This window comes from Hesperophylax consimilis, chromosome 4, assembly GCF_061612785.1.
Source record: "Hesperophylax consimilis isolate HC1 chromosome 4, BYU_Hcon_1.0, whole genome shotgun sequence".
NCBI lineage: Eukaryota > Metazoa > Arthropoda > Insecta > Trichoptera > Limnephilidae > Hesperophylax > Hesperophylax consimilis.
In genome coordinates this window covers 12,480,937-12,507,550 of record NC_142839.1, presented here as the reverse complement: position 1 = coordinate 12,507,550, position 26,614 = coordinate 12,480,937, and the positions used below count along the sequence as shown (strand labels likewise).

Below are 26,614 nucleotides of genomic sequence, written 5' to 3'. Positions count from 1 at the left end.
ATATAAGGAATATAGATACATAAATATTTTACAATATTACATTTCAGATTTAAGAAAAGAGGAGTTATTGTGCCTGATAAGGGAGCCACGATTCTTACATAAGTTTTGTTATAATAATATTTTTGTATAGAATATTGATTTTTCAATGTAATGTTTAATTTAAGTTTTTTTTTTTAATTTCATTTATTTGATCTGATTGCTTTACAATACAGCGCAGTTTAGAGGGGAGATTATTGTAGTTTTTTTATGGCTTCGTAAATATAATGGTTTTGCATTTGTGTTGTTTTAAAATTAGGTGTAATACCTATATTGATTTCCATTTCTCATTAGTTTGCAAAATTCTTGGTATTCTTTGTTATTTTTTATTTGCACAGGTTTATAATGGAAGCTTGCTTAAATATGTCATTAACATTTGGTAATGGAAACAATTTAAAAAGTGATTCTGTTGAGAATGTAGATTTTTTTAGTATTACTTTTATGATGATTTTTTGTGAAACTTTTACAGGGTTTAGATTGTTTTTATAGGATCCTCACCAGCCTATGATTCCGTAGATAAGCAAAGAGTGAACAAGGGCAAAGTACACATTTTTGATTATTTTCACATTTAAAATATTTCTTAACCTAACATATATATACATTTCCTTATTCTCTTTACTAGCTCTGTAATATGGCTGTTCCACTTCAGGTTTGATCAATGATCACACCGAGATATTTAATTTCAGAAGAAGAGTTGATTACAGTACAAATAGGATTGTGTTGTTTACAGTTTACATTAACACATTTTTCGTCGTGGATACTAACTTTCTGATTACGTATTTTCTTTAAGGAAAATAAGACACATGTTGTTTTTTTGCATTAAGTGTGAGGAGACCAGATGGTTTGAGTATCAAACCATGATTTTAAAGCATTAATATCTTCATTTGCAAGTTTGTTAACTATTTCCCATGTTTGACGTTTTATTAATTATACAGTGTCATCTGCATAAGAAATGAATTTCCCTGTTTCCTGTTTGAAAATTTCATTTACGGTTAATAACTCAACACAGTGACTATTCAACACACCTTTAAAAGGGGATATAAAGTCATTAAAAACGATGAAAAAAAAATTTAAACCTAACCTAACCTACTTAACCCAGTTAATAAAGCTTTTGTTTCATCACTTTCCATGACTTTTTAAAGATGTGATAAATTATCATTTTGATGATTTATCCGGTCACCATCATTTACATATATTAGAAATAATAATGGACTAAGAACCGTGCCTTGAGGAATGCCAAATTTACTTGTTAGTGATGTCCTAAATGTTTGGTTTAATTTTACAATTTGAGATATCTCTGTTAAGTAGCTTTCTATCCATTTAAGGGCTATGTGTTTAGTGGCATTTTCTTTTAATTTTAATACAAGCATATCATAGGAAATGAGGTCAAATGCTTTCTTTAGGTAAATGAAAATTCCTATACATTTATCTAATCTGGCCAGGGTACTCTAAATACTAGATGATATTTTTGAAATGGCATTTTGAGTACTGTAAATATAACTTTTTTTATTTTTTTTAAATTTAATAATAGCTACGTATATATATATATATATATATATATATATATATATATATATATATATATATATATATATATATGCAAGGTACCATCTAGTCTAGAGTGCACAGAGTGCACGAGTCTATCGCTATCCTTTTCATTTTCAAGAACAAATAGCATGCGCACTCTCTTTGTTTTAATGGACGGACAGCTGCTATGCTTTGTCCTCTTCTATCGCATGGGATGGTTGGTTGGGACCTCTCAGTCGCACACGAGAATTCGCGGCATGTTTTCAAAAAGTTTAAGTTTTCAAAATTCGACAACCGGAATTCGGGACTGATTTTTAGCAGGCAACCTTATACCATCGTGTTCATAATGAAATAATCTTTAATTTCATATAATTTTTATTCAATAATCAGACCGGTGCAAAATGCTTTTTCGATTTACCTGTTTATACATGGCAACCTGAGAGTTGTGACCGGAAAAGAGTAGGCAACCTAACGTTTGCATATTCTATGGGTTTCGTACTTTCGATTGGTATAGAATTTGTATAATAATCAAACCGGTGAAATGTTTAATTTTTTTTTTTTTTTAATTATTAATTAATCATACCCTGGACTAAAATTTGCTAGGCAACCGATATGCAATATATTTATTGACATATTAAATTAAATATAAAATACGTTTCATCAAATAAACATCTCGGTGCGACGGTCGTTCTTTAAGGGATCTTAGACTATAACGACTTAAATTCGACTACTGCGTATCTCATCCCAGTGTAGAGATGATGCGATAAAGTCTTCCTCGGGCGTCACTTCACTACTGTGTACCCCACTGTTAAAAAACTATATTTCTCATTTCTCATTCCAGTGATAAAGCGTGAACAAACATCCAGAAATATATAGATATATTTTGTTGTAGATATATTTACTCCGTTAAAGCGGTACTCCAAGTCAGAGTAACGAAATGTACTCGTACAAGTTATAATAATATGAATATTTAATTCAAAACGTAGTAGGTATTTATTACGGTTCCATGCTAACTCAACACAGTGACTATTCAACACACTTTTAAAAAGTGATATAAAGTCATTAAGAACGATGAAAAAATTTATTTTTTTAATCTAACCTAACCTAAATTAACCTACTTAACACTTAACCCAGTTAAATAAAGTTTTTGTTTCATCACTTTCCATGATTTAATATAACTTTTTAAAGATGTGATGAATTATCATTTTGATGATTTATCCGGTCACCATTTATTACATATTAAGAACAGGTAAGTCGCAAAAAAATATGGTTGATCACCAATGTTTATCGCATATGTCAACCATTGTAGGTACCTGCTATGAAAATACGGGTGAGATGTAGATAAGTTGATCACCAATGTTTATCGCATATGACAACCACTGTACCTACTATGAAAATACGGGTGAGATGTAGATAAGTTGATCACCAATGTTTATCGCATATGACAACTACTGTACCTACTATGAAAATACGGGTGAGATGTAGATAAGTTCATCACCAATGTTTATCGCATATTATTTTTATTTTTTTGTAATTATTTTTTATTTTTCATAATATGTTTACATGGTACATAATTCATTTTACATCTTGGGTATTTTTACTACTCTTCCATTGAAAGCATTTGCTTGTGTATGGAAGGGAATATGACAACCACTGTACCTACTATGAAAATACGCGTGAGATGTAGATAAGTTGATCACCAATGTTTATCGCATATGTCAACCACTGTACCTACTATGAAAATACGGGTGAGATGTAGATAATTTGATCACCAATGTTTATCGCGTATGTCAACCACTGTAGGTACCTACTATGAAAATACGGGTGAGATGTAGATAAGTTGATCACCAATGTTTATCGCATATGCCAACCACTGTACCTACTATGAAAATACGGGTGATATGTAGATAAGTTGATCACCAATGTTTATCGCATATGTCAACCACTGTACCTACTATGAAAATACGGGTGAGATGTAGATAAGTTGATCACCAATGTTTATCGCATATGACAACCACTATACCTACTATGAAAATACGGGTGAGATGTAGATAAGTTGATCACCAATGTTTATCGCATATGACAACCACTGTACCTACTATGAAAATACGGGTGAGATGTAGATAAGTTTATCACCAATGTTTATCGCATATGTCAACCACTGTACCTACTATGAAAATACGGGTGAGATGTAGATAAGTTGATCACCAATGTTTATCGCATATGTCAACCACTGTACCTACTATGAAAATACGTGTGAGATGTAGATAAGTTGACTGGAAATTAAAAAATTTAAAAAAGTAATTACGAATTTTTGTACTTATTTTGTAGAGCCAAATAAAGCTCACATTTTATAATAAACTAGTGGACCCCGCAAGGTTTCGCTATTGCTAATGTCTTTATCGGGTGTCTCCGACTTCTTCCACCATTCACTTCTGTATAATACAATGTAACTTTTAAATAAACTACATTACATCGACTTTTATTCGACTATTTATCTTATTCCGGTGCAAATATTGCGTTAAGAATTCTTAAGTATTCCTCTGGCGTCCCCGACTTCTTCTGTCATTCAAACCTCTCTAAACACTCCTGGTACTAATAAGAACAAACTTTGAAATTTTCAGCGATTTCAGACGACTAATTTTCGAGTTTTGTGAGCACAAACATAAGCAGGATGAATTTTTGTATATATGTAACTCTCTGACGTGTACCCGGTGTTGCTGGGGGTTATCCTTAGGAGATAGACATGTACAATGACGGACTTTTCTTTAGGCCTTTTTAAGATATACAATTCCGAAGAAGATTATTTTGATGTATCTTATAAGGTTAAGCCAGCGATAGCAATGTAAGCGCCCGAAAATATTTTTTACGACTTGATTACAAAACATCGACTTCTCTCTACATTTCCATCAATGTAATATGCATGTATTTTTATATAAACCTTCCGGAAAAAATTCTCATAATGATAGTAAAATCCAATATATCAATTTTTTTAGAAGAACTAAGGGCACAGACAGGCAGACGCGGATAGCGACTTAATTTTATACTATTTAGAGAAGATAATGTAACTACTCGTGTTTATTTATTTATCTTAAAAATAGTACTATCTCCATAAATAATTATGTGCAATGGTTGCATAATAATTAAAAGTTTGAAAATTTATAATGTCGGAATAAAGTCGAAATCGGTTTACGGAATCTCTAAATAGTATAAAATAAAGTCTGTGTGTGTGCCTAGTTCTTCTAAACTACGCAACCGAATAGTTTATAATACATATATTTTATACTTATAGAAAGTAGAGAAAAGTAGATGTTTTGTAATCAAGTCGTAAAAAAATATTTTCGGACGCTCACATTGCTAACGCTTGCTAAACCTTATGAGGTACATCAAAATAATGTGATACAGAATTGTATATCTTAAACAGGCCTACAGAAAAGTGCGCCATGGTATACAGGGTGTATTGGCACTAACCCGACAAACTATAACCAGCTATTCCTTAGCACATTTGGAGTAAAAAATGTTATGGGCACTTTGCTGTCCGGTAGCATTTTTTTTTCAATTAAAAACAATTTTTTTTTAAATTTCCACACTACATCACTGTCATTGGCATTAAGTTTCGTGTTCAACAGCTGTTATAAGCAAGTATGTCAAAAAGCGTCTTCGCTCTTTCGCACACACTAAATAATAATAGTTAAAAATGAGACGAATGGTGCCGTGCCATTTCGTTGTGATTGTAGAAGTGCGCCAATATAGGTACACACGTGCATTATTCAACGGAATTCGAATAAAATATTTGCCAGATGGGTTTTCAAACTTTGTCAAAGGATAAAACAGTGGTGACATGTGGTGAAAATATGAATAATATTTTTTTTATTAAAAAAAACGTTACCGGACAGCAAAGTGCACTTAAGATTTTTTACTCCAAATATGCTAAGGAATAGCTGGTTAAAGTTTGTCGGGTACGTACCGATACACCTGTATGTCTATCTTCTAAGGATAAACCCCAGAAGCTTCGGGTACACGTCAGCTAGTTCATTATATAAAAAATGATGATAATCGACCATATTCATTTCGATTGTCTGTCATGATGAGAAATAATCATGCGAAAAAATTGTTCATGTTCAATTAGCATTGTCCAGAGTGGAAAATAATCTCAGTATCGCGCTAGTGAAAGACCACCGTTCGGAATTGAAAATTGAAACGTTGCTTGAAATGGATTAAGCCGTGTTTGGTGACCAGATCTGATATCCAGATACTCCCTCACCTTTCTTTTCCCCATCTCCTACCCTCTCCACTACCTTCAGCCTCACAACATACCCTAATTGGGGATGCCATACCTACTCTCACTGGCTCCAGACGTTTAGGAACAGTTGGGACTCTTGTGAGGTATTCACATAAAAAACCTTTAATCTTCAAAATTGGAAATGATTGTGGGAATCAAATGAGAAAGTAAGTACCAAAATTATTTTATTTTATTAGAGAGCGAACCCTAGAATATAACGTTCCCAAAATGTTTAAAACGTTGCCAAGTAAAAAATGTACATTCCCAAATAGATATCAGATATATGCTGAAAATATGGCTCATAAGTAGAAATATTTTATACTAATCATTACTATCAATCAATAGTTGTTATTTATTACCATGTAAATTTTGGGTTATCTTAGACTATTTGTGCCAATAATAATAATCTGTACATATATATTTTTTATATAATTTCCGATTTTATATCCGGGTTAAATCTTCCCCATAGGAAAAACTAAACCCTTCCACACACTTTTCCACAAATGATCATCTAGTCAATCAACATTATGTAAGTGCATTATATAAGCAAAATAAATACAAAACAATACAAGAACAACAAGTCAACTCACCAGAGATCAAATGGGAAAATAATTCACCGACTCCAGATATTTTCATATCAGAGGGTTCGGCTCGGTAGAACTCCTAACAGGGCCTATAAATCCTACCAATCCCTCAGCATAAATATTTGAAAAATATTTCGTTATCCTACATGTATTTTAAATTACTGATTTTTGCATTTTTATGCATAATTTTTTTGATAGATCTAATACGCCTAAATTTTAATGAGAGGTTTAGGTATAATGCCAGTATCCGAAATAACAAATGGGAATATTTTTATAGTCTGAGAATGCCTATTTCTTTTTATCTCATTTCCTAAATCTGTGTATTTTCTTATTTTTTCATTAAGAGATTTTTTAATATTACAGGAAATTGGAATAGCGACATCCTTGATATAAGTTATTTTTTTAAATTTAGTCATGTAAAACTATATCGGGTCTATTATGATTAATCGTTCGGTCTCTTAGTATAGTAATATATTAATATTAGTAATAATATTATGTATTTATATTTACATTGTAATTAAACATGTATATCCCGTTGACAAACTGCTTAGTTGATGTTTAACGGGAAAAATTTTAAAGAACACTAAAAAAATAATAATTCTCTATCTGAAATGTAAATTTCTTTAATTTAAATTTTTTACCGATCTAAATCTGAATGTTTAAAGTCTACTAATGGTGTTTATTCTAAATGTATTTCTGAGAGCCTCTAATTATTTTTTGATTGGCATTAATCCCGAGGATAATATTTTATGAATATTTTCAGCTTCAAAAATCCTACAATTATTATAATATCGCTTGATTTTTTCAGATAACTTGATAGTAATATAATAATCTAATAATACATACATTAAATAACACTTTACTAATTAGTAGCCAATAAGGAACTCAAGTGTAAATTATTATAGGTTAAAGATGAATAGGTACACGTATCATAGAAGAAGATTATACTAATAAATCTAAACGAAACATAAAAAGACGTACAAAAAATATAACGGTCACAACTAGGAACCGAACCCAGGAACTCTGGGTGAATGCATGAATTATAAAATATAACGGTCACAACTAGGAACCGAACCCAGGAACTCTGGGTGAATGCATGAATTATAAAATATAACGGTCACAACTAGGAACCGAACCCAGGAACTCTGGGTGAATGCATGAATTATAAAATATAACGGTCACAACTAGGAACCGAACCCAGGAACTCTGGGTGAATGCATGAATTATAAAATATAACGGTCACAACTAGGAACCAAACCCAGGAACTTTGGGTGGATGCGTGAATTATAAAATATAACGGTCACAACTAGGAACCGAACCCAGGAACTCTGGGTGAATGCATGAATTATAAAATATAACGGTCACAACAAGGAACCGAACCCAGGAACTCTGGGTGAATGCATGAAAAATAAAATATAACGGTCACAACTAGGAACCGAACCCAGTAACTCTGGGTGAATGCATAAATTATAAAATATAACGGTCACAACAAGGAACCGAACCCAGGAACTCTGTGTGAATGAATGAATTATAAAAATATAACGGTCACAACAAGGAACCGAACCCAGGAACTCTGTGTGAATGGATGAATTATAAAAATATAACGGTCACAACAAGGAACCGAACCCAGGAACTCTGTGTGAATGCATGAATTATAAAATATAGCGGTCACAACTAGGAACCGAACCCAGGAACTCTGGGTGAATGCATGAATTATAAAATATAACTGTCACAACTAGGAACCGAACCTAGGAACTCCGGGTGAATGCATGAATTATAAAATATAACGGTCACAACTAGGAACCGAACCCAGGAACTCTGGGTGAATGAATGAATTATAAAAACGACACATATAAAACAAATACCGGTATTTTAGTTGCAATGCGAAAATGTATTTATTTAAAAAAAATTACAGGAGTACCTACGTTATTTAAAAAAATGTATTTACGCCAATAATATTTTATCTTTCGATATCTTCCTATGTTATCTAATTACGATAATATTGTATTATTTGTATAATAATTTGATTTGTGACATGTAAAGGCACAGTAATTTCAATCATACTTCCATGGTCACGACAAACAGAATCGATCTGTGTCATCAATAATGATTGGAAGGCAAACTTTTCTTTGTGGCCAAAAATGAATGATTTTTCAATTTGGTTATCTCGCGAACATATGTTGGGCCATCGGCCGATAAAAAATATTTCATATCTATCGAGTGTTGACTGTAAACTTACCTCCTATCAATCAAAACAACCTGTTTTTTGGAGTTAACCAGCGGCCTGCAAATTGTATGGAAGATACAAAGAACGGTCAGCAGTGTTGTCTGTAGTTATCCCGCCGATATTCATGGAACGAGAATAATCGGAATATTGGGCAGGAGGCAGAAAGCAGAGAGAAGGCAAGAGACGGGAAGAGAGAGCGCAAGCGCCGGTCTACCACCACAAGATCCCAAGATATCCCCACACTTGAGGGCCGCTGCACACTTCTCGCAAAGCTATTCCACTATTCCGTTACCTACCGTTCCTCCCATCGACCGCGTGTGATCCCGCGTTTAGTATGACGCCATCGCGCGTCGGATGCGGTCGTGCTGGTCTAGTTCACGCCCGGCTCTGTTTTGACGTACTCTCACCAAACACTACATTGAAAAAATAATTTCTTAATTATCCGCACGTGAAAAGTGAATTGGCATATTCCTATTGTTTCATTTACTAGTGGACTGTCATAAATGTCAATCGCTGAATTGATTGTGAGTGAAATAGTGATTTAATTCTGTGTTTGAGATTTTTCGTCCACTGACAGCAAACTTTCTTGACTGGTATTGTTGTTGACTTTAGGAGTTTATTTATGTGTCTCTCGCTGTAGTGCAATTTGGATGTTTTTGTTTTCGTCGGAAATCATCAGTTTTGAATTGTAAACATTACGTCCATATTATGTCTGGCTTGTTTAAAGTTTGAAGCACAGCTGTTCATTCTGACGTTTTCACATCAAAATTAAGGTAAGTCATTTTGTTTTATTGGAATACATTTCAAACCTTTGTTATGTTATACCTCCCTTTCATTTTATAATAATAATAATAATAGTTTATTCCAGAATGTGGGGAGGTGAGTGCAATCCCACACATTCCATAAAATATAACTACAATGTCATATACAGAGATTCAAGTAATTATTAAGTATTCTTATACTGTTTGAGAGCTAATAGAGTAAAATATTTAATAAATTGGTAGTTTTTATGTTAAAATCGGTGTTACACATCAAACCAATAGAATATTACAATTAAAGAAATATATGAAAATGACGTAAAAACACACACATTGTTTTTTTTATAAGCCAAGGGTACCTATACAACGGTTCCATGATAAATCAACACATGGACAATTCAACACACTTTTAAAAAGTGGTATAAAGTCATTAGATACGAAGATTTTTTTTTTAAACCTAACCTAACCCACTTAACCCAGTTAATAAAGTTTTTGTTTCATCACTTTCCATGACTTTATATAACTTTTTAAAGATGTGCTGAATTATAATTTTGATGATTTATCCGGTCACTTTATAAAAAATATTTTGGAAAATAATATGATGTTCTTGTATTCATATTGTTATTCAAATACGTAGTAAAAGTTAATGGAGATAAGCAATGTATACCTACATCAACATTATTAAACGCTCAGAATTTTCATGAAGACAGGTACCTATATTATATCAATTGATTGGATACAGTTCTTCAATAATATAATACTATGTCCACCCTGCTCCTTACCAATATATATATATATTTTTAAAATATTTTTCTTTTATTTAAAAATTAAAAAAACCTTTGATAGAAAACTGTATCTCGTACCGTTCGTTTTGCAATTTACAGAAAAATAAGAGCCTACGAAGATCTACGAACCGTGAATCGAAAATAACCTCTTATTTTTTGATCAAAAAAGGGACAAAAGAAGAAAATATAACAGTTCCTACCTAACATTTAAAACGTATTGCATAGAGAAAATAACTTATAGAATAGGATTTGTCAATTGTGTTACCTAGTTAAAATAACATGCAAGAATCCTGGAAAGTTATTAGAGAAAAAAAACTAATCAACGAAGAAAATCTACCAAGAATTGAAACGTAGGTATGACCTACGATTTATTTTTTATCAAAAGCGTCAGGAAAAATTATCTGCATAATAAAAAATAATGACACTTTAAGAAATACAAATTATTGGAATTATTTTATAACCGAGCATTGTTTGTCAGTTTTATTCTGTAAAGCGTACCTATATGAATTGTATATTCCTTTGACAGTTGTTATTTGCTATAATAAGATAAAACATGAAGCCACTTCGTGTGATGTTCTGCGATGTGGTATAATCCTCATAATGCGAGATTCGGATCTAAATCGTGAATCGTGATCATTGATCATGACTTGTTACTGTCGATGTTTCCTGGATTGAAGGGACACCTGAATGCCCCAGGGACTGCAGTGTTCATTGCAGATATAGTATTCCGAACAGCCGGGAATCATAGATATTAATTGTATTCCTTTGTCTGAAGTCAATTTACATTCCTTACAAAATAAAATAAGAATATACAATTTTACTGAAGTGTGACGCATGACAACACTTTTTAATGTGGTAGGTTACTAAAATGCAAAATTAGATTTATAACCCTTCTTTGTTTGTACAGAATTCAAAATATTCAGCCATATTTTCAAATAAAGAAAATTGTGTTGTAAAAGTTTTCCATAAATTGTTTTGAATGTGGAAGGTACATACTAAAATACACTATAGTAGTTGCAAGTTGCAACCCTTCTTTGTCTAAACGGAAATCAAATTCCACTCCAATTTCAAATATGGAATAATGATCTAGCATTCTGCAAAAGTATGGCTCAAACACTTCTGAATGCGGCAGCTACTTAAAATACGCTATTACGCAAGCCAATTGAATATTGATGTACATTATCAAATGAGTAACATGTAGAACTTGGACGTAAGTAGTGTACGCACTTAACATTGGTTTACTCCCATTATGAAATAGCCATTCACCATGTTGATAATATTACCTTCCCACACCGTTTTGTTTATTTTTTAATACAAATTGCTATAAAATTATAAGTAGGTACCAGCCTACTTTTCACACAAACCTCACCCACACAGGATATGATTATTATTTTTGTTGTCTAGAAAAAAGAAAAAAAAACGGTACCTACTTTTGAGGCATACGCGTCAAATTGTTTAATTCTTTGCTGTTTTACGATTTTTCTATGTTGTGTGTTGGAGGGTGTTCGTATTATTCCGACCACGACAATTTAACGACGAATATGGCGAACAGATACAGATTATTCCGCACAATATATACGCACATACATTTTTTAAATGTTAAAATTAATGTTTAAAATTGGATTGTTGAATCTTCAATGCCCAAAGGCTTCATAACATCAAGGGTGCCTAATATATATTTTTTAGGTTTGGAAATATTTTATTAGTAATTTAATTTTCTTTATGAATCAACCATACAATTTTAAATATTATATCTACTTATGTAATAATATATATAAATTCAAAAATTCCATTTTGTATATACATACTTTCATGGTGTTATATTACTGAAAGAATCCAGACTGAAATATTTTTGTATTAATTCTTTCTGTTTCAATTAATATATTGCTAACATACAATGTAACTTACAATTTTTCACTATTATATTATATTAAAATTAAAAAAAACTGTTTCTCGTACTGTTCGTTTTGACATAAAAAATTTACAGAAAAACAAAATAAATATATATGTGCGTAGTGAAAAATATATAACATACTTTCATGTTACACCCCATTCGCAGTGGGTTCCCATTTCTTAAAACTAATAATTAAACTGTCATGCACGAACGTAAAAAATAATTTATACATACAATGTATGCTATTTTTTGTAAAAACTATGGGAAAAATAAAGGAATTAAAATGTATGCAAAAGTAATGATTTGAATGTAAAATATTATATATTTTTTGTAAGGAATAATCTGTGTTCGGAGTTTTCCGTGTGCAAAATTCAAGTGTGGGGAATAATCTGTTCGCATAATTCATGGTCAGAACCACAGACATAGGAATTAATAGACGAGAAGATAATGGCGAGGGGTAAAATCAACTGTTGAAGAACGAAGGGAGTGAAGCTGACTGTGATTCGTCAATAAATCAATCTGACAGTAAATAGGCATCTCGCATTATAATATCACCATTTACTTCTTAAAAGTAAAATCTGCTTTTGAATGAATAGACATTTTTACATGGGAGCGCAAATTACTCGCCACGTTTTGAACAAATTTGCGAAGTCCAAATTCGGCAAAAAAATTCGGTTCTATTTTCAGAGTCGAATATTTCGTCTAAGTATTAAGTTAAGACACTTTTATAAATGTTCATAATTTACTTCGCAGCAACCAACCAGCTTTGTGTTTCGCGTCCAGACGTTTCTCGATGTGACAGTATATTATGTTTCTACAACTGATCTATATTATACGATGTGAATATGCTTAAAATAAAGTAAAATAATGCTTATATGTATATGGAATGTAATACGACAATTGGGTTTATTCTCTTTTTCACATCTATTTTTACAAGTTTTCATAGAACAAGTCAACATTTTGCCGTGTTATTTCGTAAAATGAACCGATGATGCTTCGACCATAGTTCGCACAAGAATGATGACGTCACGTTTTAAAATTTCACTTGAGGCCATACGCGAGCACAGCCGGCTCCAATGGAACCGGTATGGGGAGTGGGGATAATACGCTTTTAATCACTTAGGGCAGGTCTACTAATATTCATATGTCTATGGTCACAACGGTCGAGTTCGGAAAAATCCGCGCCCCACTTTTTATACATACGAGCCTGGTTTAATTCATTGTCTTTGTACGATTTATCAGCGTATTATGTATGTAGCACCAAGCAGCACTCGGCTTCGGGATGTTTTAAAATGTTTTTCAAAAGCTTTCAACCCTTTTTCGTCGGACCTGGTCCCCTCCCCGCTTGTATACAAGTGCTCGCGTATCTCGAGTGGCCCGGGCCTGTGAGATGGGGTGGGCTGGTGACTGGGCCCTTCAGGGTTTACTGTTTGGCCCTACGATTCTACGAATGTCAATGCTTCCCTGGGGTAATTGCTAGGTACTGAATACCACTCTCATCCGTTGCACCCATTTTCACTTACATGTTTCATTGCATCTTGAATGGTCCTGCCGCTGAGAGATCCGATGTAAGTTGTAACCTCTCTTTTTGATACTTGTTTCGTTTATGGGAGAAAGATGGAGATAATTCGAAGGAGCTATCATCGCTTTGCCTGTATGCCATGATAACTCAACACACCTTTAAAAAGTGATATAAAGTCATTAGAAACGTTGAAAAAAAAAGTTTAAACCTAACCTAACCTACTTAACCCAGTTAATAAAGATTTTGTTTCATCACGTTCCATGACTTTATATAACTTTTTAAAGATGTGATGAATTATCATTTTGATGATTTATCCGGCCACCATATATATACTCGTGATTACGATTGGTTGATTTCAATTTGAATGTAAGTGACATAATTCATATTAATATCGATGTTAATGTATTCGACATGAATTAAGTCATGTTAATTTCAGATGAAACATTTGTTTATTAAATAAAATTTCATTTTTTCGATTCATTTGCACATTACGCCATTGATAAGGAGGTCGTAATTTAAACCATCTAACTCAATCTTAAATATAAAGTAGTAAATCTGTTTTCCTGAAGTCTAAAGTAGCAAAAATTGAAAAACAACGATGAGTTCATTAAAATAAAATTTGAGATTTATTATATATAGATTTTATTGGTCAACGCAGCGTTTTTTGGCTCTCAAAGTCATTTCAAAAAGAGTTATAAAGTTTTAAATAAGATTTTTACTGTCACAAATAATGTGTCAAGACGCCATATTTTTGGTTCTTTGTTTTTCATGGTCTGATTATAACTATCTATAAATGGTATAAAACAAAGTCGCTATCCTTCTCTGTCTGTCTGTGCGCTTAGTTCTTCCAAACTGCGCAACGGATTTTGATAGGGCCTTCACTGTCATATAGAGAATTTCTTCCGAAAGGTTTATATATACAGGGTGTCCGGAAACTCATAGTACAAGCGGGAAACTGGTGAATCTACATCACATTTGGAGTCGATTTTGTAGTATATTTTTTTTTATTTGAGCTTTCGTTATCGAGTAAATCGAGTTTGAAGTTGATTTTTTTTTTTTTTTTTTTTTTAATCAAATTCTTATAAATTATTACTGAAGATCAAAGTACCCAACTAATTAAAACTATTTGAAAGTAAAACAAATGAAGAAACTCGGATTTGAAGCATTATTTTGAAATCACCCTTCATTTAACCCGGTGTAATCATAAAATATTTCTGCTCTGCAGGGTTAAAACATCTGTTATTCAACCCTAAACACCAGAAAAAACTTTAACCCTAAAATAGCCGAAAAATATATTTTTTTGTTTTTTTTTTTTTTTTGAAAATGCTCAAATCAAAAAACTTTATGTTTTTTTGGGTTCCCCATGTGGTGTAGATTCTCCAGTTTCCCGCTTGTACTACGAGTTTCCGGACACCGTGTATAATGCATGCATATTATATTTATAGAAAGTAGAGAAAAATCGATGTTTACAAATCGTAAAAAATATTTTCGGGCGCAGTATTCACGACCTCAAAACCATTCACAATCCCGAGTAACGCCGGGTAAACGTCAGCTAGTTCTTTTATAAATGAACATGTTTTACATTAAAACGAACATGGGGCACAACAACTACATAAAGTACTGGGTAAGTTGTGATTTCAAATCTAAGTAGATGGTAAAAACCTCACGAAAATAGAAACTGGTTCGCCAGATTATTGTTTTAACTCTCAACAATAAAAGTGAAAACGATTCTCATAACTTTAATTGTTATAACATTTTTTAAACACGCCATACAAATAGTTTCATTTTTTAATCTAAGTGAAACGATAAAATAATTGTATGTTTATTTTAAAATACGTGAACGAGGTTAACTAGTAATATATAATGAGTATGTAAGCACTTTATTCCGTGTTAATAATGTAATCTATGTTTACAGTACTAAGGACGTAATTAAACCGCAAGTTGAGTTTGGCAGCCACCGCTGGTCTGGAGCTCATTTACACCTACTCACCGACTTTGTTCAAAAACAGGCCAGCTCTTTGATAGATTTCCCCATTTTAACAATCTTTCTATATAATTCACATTGAAATGTTGGGTTTGTTCTACCGGTATTTCAAAGAAAGGTGCTCGGAAAAACCCACTTCATTAATATCTTCAGGCTCTTCAGGTTTACTCCTTCGGCTTCCCAAAATATGACATGGATCTTGGACGTCTTCAAAATTATCTTTCACTCCGTTTTTATTTGAAAAGACCCTCCACATAGCATTTCCATAGATTTCACGGGCTTTCCTAATAAAGCTAATGTATAATTGGGAAAGAAGATAATACTAACAAATCTAAACGAAACATGAAACAGAACAAGACACAGAAAAATAAAAAGATAACGGCCTCAACTAGGAATCGAACCCAGGATCTCTTGTCTTGTCCATTGGGGCCTATTTATTAAGTGTCATATTTTTAGATCTTATATTTCAAATTCAGAATTAAAAATATTATCTTGCAACTAATTGTTCCCATATTTTATGCATCTACTTTTTTAACCCTTTAAATATCAGGAACCCAAATTCGTATGATGTTTGGGACCAAATTTGGTCTCCTAATAATTAAAGGGAATGGAAACAAAGTTTCCAATGAAATTGGTTTGTAACCTAGATAGTGTCTCGGATTTTTATTTGTATGGGATACCTTGACTTAATCTAAATGAATATTCAGGAATAACTTTTTCTTTTTAACTTATTTAGAGTTAATGTTTTTTGAAAATGTCCTCAACAACGCAGGTGAACTTCTAGTCCGTAAAACCTGCTTAACTTGGGCAATCAATTTATTTTATAAAAATATGTATGAATTAAAAGCAAAAAAAACTAATTCACAACACGAAGTCCTTTTAAATCTTCTTGAATATGTCTGTCCCAAGTGCATGTGTATCCAATTCGTTGGGTAGAGGTACAGTACAACTGCCATAGCAGGGAGCTAGGGAGCGTACAGTGGGTAGATACAGAGTGTGAGTACAGACAGAGTAGGTACAGAGTATAGGGTACAGACAGACGGTAAGAGGCTTTTACAAATAATAATGTCGACCTCTCGAGATGTGCAATTTAAAGGGTATGACGACATTGACGCGAGGGTGCGTCGGCTGGGAACTTTGCGAACTCCGCTTCGGCTAATTGCGAAAAAATGCATTTTGCGTACGCATCCATTTATGCAACATTTAGAAAAGAGGGACAAAATGGATAAATAAAATACAATTTGTTACGTACGTATTATTTGAAATTATTTTTAAATGTTTTTGTTACGTTAATACCCTTAGGTTTATTATATTATGCCTACATATTATAACTACCCAGGAGCTTTTGTAAGGTTTAACATAAGTTTATATAATGAACCAAAACTATTAAACATTACCTAATCTTTTCAAACGCAAATAAACCCTACCTACAAATCATCTAAACATTATTGTGAAGTAATAAAATATTGAACAATATTAATAATTATTGTTATCAAAATCAATGTATTGATATAAATAAATGGATATAGACAAACATGTGAACTCTTAAAGACTGCACTATTATAATAGCGTCAGCCTTTAAACCTGACGTGTTTCCCCAATACACATTAGGCCTGAGTGATATTTTTAGAATTTCAAAATCCCTTTTATTTACTTGCAAAATTTTATTTACTTGCGATGACATATTCAGGTGGCGCGGTTAACCTTAAAATCACAATTTGTTTTATTTTTACATGTTTCTAGAGCTCCTCACGAAGGGCAATTCAAGTAACTTTTATTATTATGTTTATTTATGGTGGCACGTGTGGGACTATTTTTCCTTGCTCTTGCAACTATATCTAGCGACTTCCGTTTAAACAAACAGTCGCAAATTTTCTTAGACGCGAAGCGCATGAAACTCAAAATCAGTCCCGCGCATCGATTTATTGATGTCACACTTATTTACCAAAAAAGGCCCACCAAAGGAAAAGATTTATCGTGTCCTGTGATTGGTCGATCAACACAGTTTAAATGCAACATGTTGCCGACTTTCCGTTATGTTATAAAGTACCACTTGTGCGTGAAAAAAGATTTATAAATTCTTAGAGGTGTTTGTAAAATATTGGCAAAATATATAGAAAAAATGTGGTAAAAAACTTATATTTCTGTAGAAAGCTACCAGCTAAGTGTTTTGATTCACAAACACAGGACTCTATAGATCATTTTTTTTAGTAAATATATTTGGCATCAAGAAATCACGATAGTCACGAGAAAGAGTTTCAAGAGCGAGAAACAATAGTCCAACACGTGGCACCATCAGAAACATTATTCGCGCTTCGATTTTGTAAACCGAATTCAAACTTGCTCTCACTTATCTATGCAAACTGTTCTTAATAATACTTTTGGTTTGGTAAAATAATTTAGTCTCTGGTCTCGTTCGAACGATATGTACCACTGTGATTCACGATTGACGGCTATCAATTATTACGACTATAAATACTGGTGTTTTGTTTATTTTAGCGTCAGTCTCGAATCCAACTCGCGTATCACGTGGGTTAGAATTGATAAACATTTAATGTTTATGATTAATTTAACCATCAATCTGCATATGATTATATCTGTGACGCTATCCACCTACTTGATCCGTGGCTCATCAAGTTCCTTATAAGGCACTGCAGTTTTATTATTTTTAAAGCAGCGTCATATATCCCCGATTTACGATGATATTTAGGATTCCATTAGCCTTGGTTTGTGATTTAAAAGTATAAATACAAAAACGGTATGGTCAATATGCTCGTATGTTCATCCCACGAAGTTACGATATGTGCTGTTACTGGTTTTACAGCTTGACATACTTAAGGCCACCGACTGCAAAGTTAAGCGTGTCGATCTGTAATAATAATTAATAGACCATGAAAGATTAGGTACAATGCATGCCCTTATAATTTGACATTATTAGATTTAGTTTTCTGTAGAACAAAAGCCAATGCTAGGGTAAAGTAAATCTTCAACCCTGTTTTAAAGCTCAATTTATTTACAAAAACACAATATCATGGTGGAGTATTTGGTTTAGGTATCCTTCTAAAAAGGTTTTTCATAATTTTATTTCTATATGGATGGAATATATACCGTGATATATATTTAAACAATTTCATACTTATTGACAGAGCTAACAAGCGAAATAATTAATATTTCTTTAATACGAAATACTTCCATTTACCATTTTTATGATTGGAATCTTAACCAATCAAGATATTTGATTCGTGTTTATAATCAAACTTATAGCATGTTCTTGATACCATATTATATACCGTTTTAATCCAGGCGCGCTAAAAAGGACGAAGAATTAATTCTACTATAATCCTTCCTTTATTTGGTCTGTTCACTTATTAAACAATCCATCTGCATTGTACATAATGTAATCGTATTGTACATTTTATCTAAATAGGCTTTGATTAATTTAATGTTAATTGAATTAATATTGTACATGTCTATAAATCACTATGAGTTGACAAGTTTGACGAGTTGACTTGTTTGTCCGAATCACACCAGGAAGCAAACATTTAGGTCACCGAATATGGATATCGGTCCCCAAGAAAAATTACTGTATTTTAGGTGCTTAATATTCGTTCATTAATTATCGTCCTTCCTGAGAAAGATTTGAATACTTTATTTATTGATACTTTGTCCATACTTTATTTATTAATCCATTTAAATGTTCTGTTTAGGATGCCTAAATATGTAAGTGAACAAACCCGGAAAGGCAAGGGTCCTGGGTTCGAGTCCTAGGATGTGACTGTATCTTTTTCTGTTTCAAATTAGCTTAGTATGATTATGATCTTTTTGTAAAAGCCAATAGGACATTAATAAATAAATATGCTAGTATAGCGTATAAGCAAGTATAGAGTAAAAGCTAGTATAGAGTAAATGCGTATAAGCTAGAATAGAGTATACGCTAGTAAAGAGTATAAGCTAATATAGAGTATATGCTAGTATAGAGTATAAGCTAGTATAGAGTATAAGCTAGTATAGAGTATATGCTAGTATAGAGTATAAGCTAGTATAGAGTATAAGCTAGTATAGAGTATAAGCTAGTATAGAGTATATGCTAGTATAGAGTATAAGCTAGCATAGAGTATATGCTAGTATAACGTATAAGCTAGTATAGAGTAAAAGCTAGTATAGAGTATATGCTAGTATAGAGTATAAGCTAGCATAGAGTATATGCTAGTATAACGTATAAGCTAGTATAGAGTTCTGTACTTATACCCTCTATGGGATGTGTGGGATTGCACTCACCTCCCCACATCCTGAAATAAAGAATTTATTTATTTATAGAGTATATGCTAGTATAGCGTAGTATATGCTAACATTAAAATGGATAGTTAAAATGAAAATTCTAGTAAGTTCATTATTTTACAGGCACAATAATGTTTGGCGTCATTGAAACTTAAATCGCTAATGGACTTTCCTTGTTCATTTTCTAAATCTATTTTGCCGAAATGCCCTTCTATCTCGTAGCAAACCTTTTGTCGCTGAACGATTCTCACGAATTGAAAAGTAACTGAAAAACCCTTCTACATCCTTTATAGTTCAAATCCAAACTTAACTCTGCAGAAAATCAACTTGTATGCCCAATTTGTGAAGTTTTTCGGCCAACCTTTAGTATTTATATTATCAGCAGTGGAGCCTTGACATATCCATTTAGAATTCGATGTAATGAGTGTAAAAAGTTGAATGACGAGTAAAGTAAATTTAGTAATTGCATAAACTCATTAAATGGTATATCTCTATTTTTAGGTACTAGTATTTGAATCTTTTGTTTGTAAGGTGACGACGTATTATGTTATTAGGTGATAAATACACTTCCACACATAAAAAAATAATTATTATTATTCAAACACAAATGAAAATCTAACCCGTTGAGTCAATGAGTTAAACACTGGTCGGAGTTCAAATGTTTTCAAAGCATTTTATATTTGCTTTGCGTATTATCCCTTGTCTGGCATAGAAAGAGTTAAATCACGTTCCGTGTTGGGAGGTCACAACGCAGTCGTTCCGTTTGGATCCGGGATAATGTTATGATCACGGAGGCTGTAGTTTGTACCTAGTATCTGCCTCGTCCGTTTAGACCTTCTCTTCATAAATACAGAGCGACGCGCCACGGGGAGAGTAGATTAATGAGAGTTTAAGTAGCAATTGACTTAGTCAATCTGGACAAGATTCTGCGCAATGGACCGTTTATTGGGACAGTCTGTTAGGATTTCTGGTGACGGATAATTCATAAAAATGTAAATTCTACACCTTTCAAAAGTGATATAAAGTGATGAAACAATATCTAGGTTAAATAGGTTAGGTTTAAAGGTAAGTTTTTTTTCATCGGTTTTTTGACTTTTACCACTTTTTAAAGGTGTGTTGAATCGTTATTGTGTTGAGTTATCATGGAACCCATACTGAAGAGTGCTTGGTTGGAAAAGAGAAACGAAGACCTTTGGCTTATGAGATGGGTTGACGATCTAAAGACATGTGTGGTCTTCGAAGAAGTGAGAGCCCCAAAATTGGAGAAATTTAGAGGGACCTATCCAAAGCTAGGAAGGGGAAAAAGTAAAGTTACCCTTTATCATGGCCAATATCATGGTAAGGCATTCTTAGTTTATTTTAATTTTAATTGTTTCTTAAAGTATTATCCCGTTAAACTACAATTAAGTAGTTTGTCAACAGGATGTACATGTTCAATTACAATGTAAATATGTGTACATAATATTATTACTAATTATCAATATACATCATATTGTTACTACTTATAAAATATTTAGATTATTATTATTGGCACACATAATCAAAAATAACACTAAGATCGGGTTGTTTCAAAGACTTTAAGAATTATTCAAATATTAAAGTTATTTTGCAAGTTCCGTGAAGGCTTTATTCAAGTTCTGTTATTATATCCTTATTGGCCAGTTGTTTCACAAAACACCAATAATAACTTGAATAGAACCTTCACAGAACTTGTAAAATCAACTTTGAAATTTGATGAATTGTTCAAATTCTATGTAACAACTATTCCTAAATCTACATGCTAATGAATAATTACTATTGATCGATAGTTATGACTAGTATGAAGTATTTCTACTTATGAGCCATGTTTTCAGCATATATCTGAATCTATTCGGGAATTTGAAATTTTTGATGTTACTTGGCAAGAGGTTGAACATTTTGGGCATGTTATATGCTAGGGTTCGCTGTACGTATTTATTGCTATATTTTGGAACAAGCATGCCTTCATTATTTGTGAACCTAGTGCTACGTTCATGTTACAATTTATTTTTATATTCAGACTCAGATATATGCTGAATCAATATTTTCTCCCAGAATTAAGATATTTAAGTTTCGATACAATAATTAAATGAAAATTTTTGAAACTTTAATCATATAATTTCGAGTTTATTTGAATTTTGAATTTTTAGTTGAGAAAGAAATTAGAAGTTGACGAGCTAAAGACACTGTGGGTCTCAAATCGATGGAGCCAACAAGATTCCGTAAATTTGGAGACAGTTGATAGAATCCTATGTCCAACTAGACGCTAGAAGGTTTTTAAATAAAATAAGGCACTTCTTTGGCTTTCTTGAATTTCAAACTCGAAGACCAACAGCTCAACCATTAAATCTATATCCAAATAATGCGTCTTCAGTTAGCTGATTTATAAAGCTGAACGCCAAAAGGCCCACGAATAAAAACAATATGTTCAATAATGTATCAAGGCCAGAACTCAATGTGACGTGATGTTTAATATGATGCAAGAATTACTCATCACAAAGATACGCCTGATTCCCATCGGTGCAAGTAAACACATCAACAGTATTGTGTGGACGTCGCAATAACAATTACTAGGTAATGAACGGATATACATACAATTAGCTACCATCACTGGGTACCATCGTAATGGTGCATGCATATCTTTTTAAAATTAAAACATATCTACGTTTAACGAGTGTATAGGAACTACGCCGCAAAATAACCACGAAAGTGTGTGGACGCGCATCTTTCGCATAATAATTTTACTATACAAATTGCTATTTCGCAAAACTGGCACTGTTGTGACCTGTGCAATGTGACGTTTGCATAATAAGGTAAGATCAATGTTTCGTGAGTTCTTATCGTTGGTGTCAAAGTGTCTCCAGAGAATCTCGTTAAGATTATAATTATTGGGGGAACTCACTACCCGACTTTCAGGTTTAACAATCGTTTTTCTAGTTGAAAATTTTAAAAATATGGAAAAAAGTAATATGGCGTCTAGTCTCATTCTTTAAATGGAATTTTCAAAGCTCTATGACGAAAAATACGAGCTTAAAATTAGTTCGGTTGACCCAGAGATTCCAGATTATGTTAATTTCAGAATTTACCGTTCAAGAGATTTTACTGCTGCAGATAAACAGATTCTTCTTTATACTTTAGGCTATTTACGAGAGTTAAACTTTAAAAAATTGTTTATTGAAGAACTACTAATTTTATAGTATGAATTAGTATATTATACATAACTATTGGAATAACAGCGGCCTAATAGGTTATCTGTATAATGTTTTAGTCGACCGATTAAACGAAGCCCCTAGAGTAAAAATCCGGTCGCTTCAATTATTCTTTTCATAGCGTGTTTTACGCACGATTTAAAAATAAACACTAAAATTTAAAACAATTAAATTTGTTTTTTTCATTTTAATATTACTCATCTTCCGTAAACTGCTCATATAAAAGTAACAGCCACTACCAATACCAAACAGCTGTATACTATAAAAATATGAATGCAACAGAAAGCGAAACTCTTGTGAAAAATACCTGCTTTCTTCGCAGACAGATAATTAAATAATAACCAAGAATTCCCCCTTATTGTTCCCTAGACCATAAAAAGACGTTCACCTTCTCTAATGAATGCAGATGATGCCTGAATTAATTCGCACAATTAATTTTAGCGTTTTTGCTTCTACCGTAAGGTATTGTAACGAGGCTTGTTTGCTCTTTGACTCATAACCGCATGTACACCAGAGAGGTGACTTACCAACACATCTATTATTCCTGCAAAGCGCTGAGTTCGCTCGGTTTCACACACAACACCTGATCACATCACAGGGCTATAATACATCTACCTGTACAATGGGGTGACGTCACATTACACACATCGTAAGTTGCCTACTTAACTATGAAGTCATGAGGAATCTGGAGGATCTATTGACGGGAAAAATCTCAATGTATTGAATGGTAAGCATTGAAAGTACTTCTTTAGTTCCTAATGTAACTATATTTTATAAAATCATTAATATAATCGTAAATTGAATAATTTTTGTTTTGATTTTGATATTGCGTATTTATAATTTATTTATGGATTTTTAATAAGATACATAGTAACCTATATCCTTATAAAATCTTTATACATATATTTATCAAAAACAAAAAAAAAACATTTGTTTTATATTTATCAATTTTTTGCTAATCACAAATTAAATTATCACATATTTTCGTGATTTCAATTTAAATTTGTTGATATTTTCTTTTAATTTAATTTCCTCTGGTAATTCGCCAAATATCTTCATTTCTCCGTACATCAACGACTTTTAACTCGGGGTTTTTTTTCTGATGTGGAGTGATTATTTCATTTTTTTTCCTCATATGCTATAATCTGCAGGTTTTCAATATTTCGCAGAAATTCAGTTCACCTACAGCCATTCATTTATTGTACATTAAAAATAAAGTATTGAAGTAAATATTTTGTATAAATGACAAGATATTTAGCTCCGTCGACATTTCCTTGACGTTCGTTTATTTATTATGATTTTTGGGTCGTTGAGACGTGTTGTGGTCCCTCTTCTTTGTAGAACATCTCTTGATTGTACTTCTTAAATAAACCAGGGTTTGACTTCATTAATATCTTTGGCTATGTGCCCATAGGTCGAAGGTTGAAAACTATAAATTCATAAAACTCACGTTGGATTTTTCACAGACAGAATTAAAATAAAGTGTGGGGCGTCGCGTAAAATCCGATGATTCCACCAAATACCCACATCCCAGAGACAATTATAATTGAATCGGATCTCAATTCTGCTAAAACGAATAAAATAGCAGTAAAATACAAAAACCCATTTCAACGGCGAATATCGTAGCGTTCTCTTTGAATTACAACACTGACATCGTATCTTGATTTAAACAAGAGATCGTTTTCTCCAAGCCACACAGGCTCTTCCTGTCTCGCTGTTAAATGCGGGTTATATAGGTACATGTTGTACGATAAATTGATAAAAGTTGCAACAAGAGTTACCCATTCGATTCTACTTGGTACCTACATAACTTAATTTTTAAAGTAATTACTTTTTGAAGCAGGTACCCAAAAACTACTCCTCGGATTTTCCATTAATTCTGAATTCATTTCGGATGTTTACATAATATGTAATGTCATAGCTTAAAAAGCACAAAAGAAAAAAATCCGTCCTCGAAATCTACGGTTTGTTTTGTTGCCTTTGAGGCCAAGTTGTACTTGTCGATTGAATACTTGGAGTGTTAGTGCATCAAATAATAATGTTTACCGGGTACACCCACTGTAGCGTTTTTGTAATTTAACAACCCACGCCGTGATGGTACCGAATTGGGAATTGGGCATTTTGTTAACTTTCACTAACGCTATTGACTGTACACACGAACATCCGTCCAGTTTTTTTTAATGATTTTTTGCCTTAGATCAGTGTTTCTGTAAGTACACGGATAAAAATGATCATGTGAAAAAATGACAGCATGTGAACTTCCTGATAAAATAATAGTCATTCAGAATACCTATATCGAGAACACGTATTATTTTCCTAATAGATATAATGACAGAATTCTACAATACCGGGTTTCCGGAGGTAAAGTGCGCTAACTTCGGGAGGTGGTTCTACATGATGCTAGAAGTAAAAACGATAAATAACTTTTTCGAAATTCCAATCCCTTACAGAAATATTTTTTCATAGAAGAATATTTATTTTCCCATATAAACATTTTTACGTAAAAACTACCTTAAAACGTTCATTTTTTTACTTCTAAAATCATGTACAATCAATCACCCCTCGAAGTAAGCACACTTTACCCCCGGACACCCTGTATATATTTTTATTATGAAGTTAATATGTTCATGCTATTTTTACAGTTAGTTTTAAGACCTTGGCGATTTTAGTTTTTTTTCTTCAATCAAAAATAATCTATGACTTCGGAAAAGTTAAGAACCACCGCCTTGGAGCTTATTCTTTGCGTCTATAAATATTGCTTATTGACGCTAATATGCTGCATCCTCGTGTAACGGCCAAAGACCAGTCGTTAATTGTTTACTAATATAGAAAATCTGGTTAAAAATATGGCTACATTAGAAAACATTTGCATCTATAATTTTGACCAGATACACCACCACACAGCTGTTTCAAGCACCGCTATAATTGTATAGAACCTAGTCAACTATCTGGAATAGAATATCAACATGTATTTTATAGGCGGAGGAACCATTTAAAAAACACTAGGATGGCTTCAGTCTGAAATCCGAACACACTTTTCCATGTAGACGCATGCTCGATAAATTGGGTATACTCAAACATCATGGCGGAATAACGATCTCTACTTAAAGTGGAATGGCTGGTTCGCTGTAGGATCTAGGATCCTCGTGTCCCTTCCCATCTCGCAGGGAATTCGGCAATAACCGGGATTATTATTTGTTATCGCTGCAGCGTGTAGTAGATTTGGTTTGTTATAACCCGGCTCAAGGGGGCAGTTTTGGGGTCAGAGATAAATTATTTTCTGGAATAAAGAGGGAAGTTTTTTAGAATTCGCGGGGAGAGTGTTTGAACCGGGGATTTGTGAAAAATATGCGAATTACTGTATTTTTTCAATTTGTACATTTTGCAATCGAACCCACGAGAGAATCAGTCAATATAGTTAAACCTAAGCGTTTGTAGAGATATTTCCCTTGCTTGTAAAAATGTTTATTTTTTCCCCCTGATTTCATTGCACTGTGTCTTTTTTTATCT

General features: G+C 32.8%; 1 protein-coding gene across 5 annotated transcripts in view; it reads left to right on the top strand.

Moving 5' to 3' along the window:
• Positions 1 to 8,956: 8,956 nt before the first annotated feature.
• The window catches only part of LOC149424207 (uncharacterized), a 558,416-nt gene continuing 540,758 nt past the window's right edge, over positions 8,957 to 26,614 (top strand). For all 5 annotated transcript variants that reach the window (XM_089651358.1, XM_089651363.1, XM_089651362.1 and 2 more), the window contains exon 1: positions 8,957 to 9,429. The gene's annotated coding sequence lies outside the window, so the exon portion shown is untranslated. The remainder of the gene's footprint in view (positions 9,430 to 26,614) is intronic.